Source organism: Corvus brachyrhynchos, unplaced genomic scaffold (assembly GCF_000691975.1).
Source record: "Corvus brachyrhynchos isolate BGI_N302 unplaced genomic scaffold, ASM69197v1 scaffold194, whole genome shotgun sequence".
NCBI lineage: Eukaryota > Metazoa > Chordata > Aves > Passeriformes > Corvidae > Corvus > Corvus brachyrhynchos.
In genome coordinates, this window is record NW_008237890.1 from 76529 (window position 1) to 82140 (window position 5612).

Here is a 5612-nt window from a genome sequence, read left to right on the forward strand (position 1 = left end):
CTGCTGAACTTGCCTACACAGGTACAGCTCTTGAGGTGGAACTTGCAGAGCTCCTTCTTGAAGTTCATGTGGACCATGGGGCCATAGTCCTGGGTTCTGCAGCGTCTAGACACCCCTGGCCCTGTCAGCATCTGCAGGACAGCCCTCTGCCCCCACCCATCTGGGGCACCCATGATGTCTTACTCTGTCTTCTGTCTTTTGATTAAAAGGTAACAGCTCTCAGTATATGTATTTGCCTTTCTGTCTGTTCATTCAGAGCCTTTGTGACCTTGGTTCTGGGTTAGGACTCCACTAGTGTTACTTTGCAACTAACAGCTTCAACAGTCAATGGAGTAAATTTACACTGTAGTTTGCATTATAGGACTTAATTTTCAGTTGCTTTAAAAATATTGAACATTTTGTTCTGGAAAGTTCTTTTTTGTGTGTTTTCAGACTGGGGATTCCCAATGCTCTCTGTTCTTATTGTCAGAAATGTCTGTAAACCCCACAGATAAGATGTCCCTTCACATTCAAATTCTGCTTCACTATGGTACGGCAATGGCTGCCCTCCAATCTCTATCCAGTTCTGGCAATGGTGACCATGAGCAATTTTCCTTACTGTGGTTTTTTAAAGCTAAGCAGTGAGATGGGGTTTAATTCCAGTGTTTTTCTTGGATGCAAACTTTCAATGCATAAATTCCAACATGCCTTCAAAGTCTCAGAAGCTGACTTTGCAATTTGTAGTGACATTTAGTGTAGCGTCTGAACGTAATCAAATGTTTACAGTAAAATAGACAGAATGTCCAATGGAGCTCATGTTATGGCTTGCCTCATATGTCGCCCTTAAACTTTACTTGCTGTACTGTCTTATCCCCTTACAGAGCCATTAGGTGTGGTTAAAAACCATTTTCTGTTCCTACTCTGTTAGTTGTAAGTGAATATTTATCCATTATTTTTCTGATCGTAATGCTGATAAATAAACAGACTAACAGATTTACAAATAAGGACAACAGAACTAAATTACAGTAAGGTATCACAGGTGCAATTACAGAAAATTCACACAACTGAAGAAAAAGCACTGATAGAAGTAAGATCTAAGCAGTCCAATGGCTGATACTAATGAATAAAGAAGAAAAAGCCATTATTTCAACAGAATTATTTGAAATACTGATCCAAATGTTAAACACTGTTGATTTAAAGCTAATGAACCAGTTTGGAATTCCAAATGTGTTCTTCAGAAACAAAACTGCTGTTGTGATTTTTACGTTTCAGGAAAAAAAAGACAGTGCAGTTATGCTTTGTTTATTTTCAAGTGGGACAATGAAATCTTGGGAAAAGTCTATACTTCTTTTGTCAGCAGTAATAACATAGTTATATTCCTTCCACTAGCTGGATTCCATGGCACTTTTATTAATGTCATGCACACATGGCAGTGAAAACACTAAGCAGTCCAACAATTTAAAGAGTTGTATTTAATAAATGATTTATAAATGGTTTACAGGTTGAAGGTGAGAATTAACCTTTTTGAGCCTTGTAGCATTTTGGCCACTGACCTTAAGTAGAGCCAAAATGTCACTGAGACCATTCAAACACCGTTCTCTGCTGTAAGTCTGCCCGTGATGAATGGACCTGCGGCAGACAGGCCAGCAACAGACTGTTCAGTAAGTAGGATATATACCACCTTCTTCTCTGGCACTTAAGGATGTTTCTTCGTGTTGCTCTCATCCCTGCTGGCAATTTGCCTAAACTAAGAAACCTTGCCTGTTACAGACATCCAGCAGTGAGTTTTGCTTCTGCTCCTTCACAGTGTGGTATGCAGGTATGTCCCTGCTTCTTCCTTTGCAAGCCTGACAAGCTCCTCCTGGCCTCCCTTGTCTTTCTGTCTTGTTGCTCATCCAACTTACAACGTCTCTCTTTTCCAGGGGGAACACATGACCACACATCAGCTTGGCCACTGGAAATGTCCTGCACAGAGATTACCAGAGTCAAGTCCTTTATCTACATGCATTTGCTACCTACATTTTGATTCTAGCTCCTGGGAGGTAGGAAACCTGAATCAAGGTATATTGTACACTAGCTAGTTTTGGGGTTATAAATGTCTCAATTCAAATACAGAATACAGATTAAATGACATTTCCAGGGCAACACTGTGACTGCTCCATCAAAAAAAAAAAAATTACCTGAATGTTTTATGTTCTTAGGTTTTTGGGTTCTCTAAACTTGGAAAGCTTGGCAACTGTTTTCTGGCCATATTGATTGTTTTTTAAAATCTCTCATTAGTCTTTTCCTTTTTCTAAAACTAGATTTTCAGCTCTTTCTAAAGAAATCAATGGAGCTGCAACAGTTAATACCACCAAAGAACAATCCCTTTCTTTTGAAATACAGAATAATGTCTCACAGGTTTTCTTCCTTCCCTGTGCATTTTAGCAGAAGTCTCTTGAGATGGTACAGTATGCTTTTGCAGGATTTCAGTGTGCTGGAATAATGCTGTTACGGATGGAGAAAGCATTCTATTCATTCTCCTATACATCCATGTCCATCCATCCATCCATCCATCCTTGGGTCATTCACCCATTAGCCTACTTTTAGGTCTCCAGTTACAAGTTTGACGGTACACTATTACTCCTTTAAGAAGCTGAAAGATAAGTAATTTAAATCAGCCAGCAAAACTTGCATTTGGCACTGAATGAGCTGTTGTGCTTCTGCTTCTCAGTATCTTCATAGATCAGTGACAAACACAACTTGTCTGCCACACAGATGTCATGCCTGTGACTTAGCAGCACTATAAACACATCGCAGTATGCAGTGAGAGGTACTGTGTGGGGTCTCATTAGGCTGAACAAGAGGCAGGGACATTGCATCATCCCTAAGCAACCTGATTCCCAGCGGGTCACAGGTCAAAGTGAACTCTGCTTGCTCTGCTGTGTTACAGGGACTTGTGTGAATGAAGGACAGGAATGTCACAGCATTGACAGTGACATCAGCTTCAGGAGGAGAGGCACAACATGCTTGGGAGGCAGTGAGACAGAACAGAACTTCTGCTGGGTGGCAGCAGTCCTAGACACAGTGTAGGGCCACCAGTGTTTCTTTGAATTTATTTCCAATTCAGATAAGCATTTATTCTTGTATGTGTCTGATTTGCCTCAATTTTCAGAAGATGCTTTCCTTTCCAGGCTTTTGGTGTTTCTGGAGTCTGGCTGTGGTCTTTTCCCCTTTTCTACCACTGGCTGTACTCACTCTGTTGTGGCTGTTGTCACATCCTGATATTTCTGCACCCTGAGCAGCCAGCAAAGATGTTTGCTGTGGCTCTAAGTGGTCCCCTGCACAGTGGGTTTCCAAGGTTCGTGGACAATATTACACTTAAAATCTTCTGGTAGACTGGTGGTTTTTTTAAACACACTTCAACTGTACTTGCCAGTTGCTGTTCCCACTTGCAGCACAAAGTAAGATGATACGTATTTGGTGGGATGACAGTATGCAGCATTTGTCATTTTGCATTTTTTTCTTTAGACATCTCTCTTCTGTGTGCTTTCTAAAAGATTGAGAAATCCTCCCATTCCATCCCTTCCTTCTCTTCCTTAGAAAATATGTTTGCATTGAGTACAATTAAGGTCTGAATGACTCCCCCAAAAGAGGAATGTGCCTTTAAGAATGTAGTTAAAATGCCTCACCATGTCAGAGGCACGTTAACTGTGGTTCATGATAATTTCATTCATCTTCCTCATGCAGGGATTTGCCATGACCACTCCAGGTAAAATGCAGACAGTGTTGGCCAGAAGTTTTTCGTTTATGTCCACTATGAGGACATCAGGGGGAAAAAACCCAAAAGACGTCAGCGACTTACAACTGATGAACTCTGTGTTGTAACAATTAGACTTCTGAATCTTTATTTAAAGAACCTCCCATGTGTGATTTTTCGCTCTGATTCAGGGGAGCTGAGCCCAAAAAGCAGCATTATGATCATCTAATCTGAACCCCAGAATCGTAAAAGCCATAAGAGTTCTTCTCTAATAGTATCTGCCCTGAACACATTAAGTTTACATAAATTGCTCCAGCTTTTCTTTCCATGTATGGCACAGCAACTGCGAGAGCTGGAGGACCCATGGTATCCTTAGGTAGCACCAGAACTTAGTGATTTGCAATAGTAAACTCATGGAAGGACACCTCATGGCTGTGAATTAGGTGCCTGTTTGGATACTGTACTCAAGCCTCAAAAAAAAGGTTTTTTGCAGGTTTTAGTGTCTTACTTCACTTAGTTTCAGTTGCTCCTCACCATTATGAAATGGTCTTAAGAGGAGAGAGATGACAACACAGACTGAAGATTTTGGGTAGGAAGTGTCTGTAGGAGCAGAGAGCAATGAGGCAGTGCTGGCCACAGCCAGTCTGTACATATTGCAGAGAAACAGCTTCCTTCATGATGTGAATCAGACACAGCCTTTTTGCACAAGCTTTACAGAAACTCTAGGCTCTCTGAGCTCATTCCCATTTCAAAATCAGGAAAATCTGGATTATCTCATCTGTTTCCCCTTGTTGTGCCAGTGCAAGGCACCAGTGTCACATTGGTCTCTGCTGGGCTGCATGATCAGCATCCTGCCCATCCTCAGGGTGCTGGACCAGGTAATTGTGTTACTGTCTGCGATGGCCTGGGCTGGGGAACTTTTCTTTGGATGAAAGGTGAAAAAGGTCTTTCAGATATCAAAGGCAGGCCTCATGTTGCCAAAGCAATATGGTCAAGAGCCATGTAATGTGAGTGATGTGAATTAAGATCAGAATCTAATTTCAAACGAAATAAACGAAGAAGAGAGACAGAGCCTGACAAGATATTATTTGTAGGAAAAGGCAAGGTTTTGAAGTTTACAAAATATCCATGGATATATTTTCAGTTCATGTAAATGAGTATTACTTAACAATTTGTATTTTAGAAAACTGGAAGAATGTGTTGAATAATAGCTCTTAGCATATTGCATTGAGCAACATTTTGAGATAATAACTGACTTTTCTAGGAACTTTCTTCCTGAATTTGTTTTGAGTATGTTGAAAATTGGTGTCTTCCTAAAGTAGATCTCAAAATCTTCCTTTCTCCATTCAATTCTTCTCTATGTTGTATATAGTTTCCCACAGCTGAAAATACAAGATGCAAAAAGCAGAACTGTTGCTTTCTTTTGATTGGCCTCGTCTTTTCATTTTCAAAGCAAACTGAATTTGTGTTTTGGGTAACTTTTTTTTTTAGTTATGAAGATTTTAAACATACCGAAGAATGCATGTTGGCACCTTTTATCTAAGGACAATTTGGCATGTGTATTAGTTTTAGGTCCTTGCTGGCAGCCTATAGGCACACTGAAACACATGAGAACCACGTAATTCATTGTAGATAATACAAACAGGACCTGTGAACAATATAGTTAGAGGTATATAAATAATCTGATACATATATTGATATTTGTATAGTTATATATAGGCAGCACAGTCGTAGCAATCTGTAATTGCATTCCTTGTGTTTACTGGAAGCAGATCTACCTTCCTGAAGAACAATCTTTTTCTTACCCCGTGCCAACAGAGCAGCCACCAGCAAGAGCAGGTGACGCTGCTGCCCCAGGGCTGTGCCGATTTCTAAGTCCATGCCACCCCCAGGC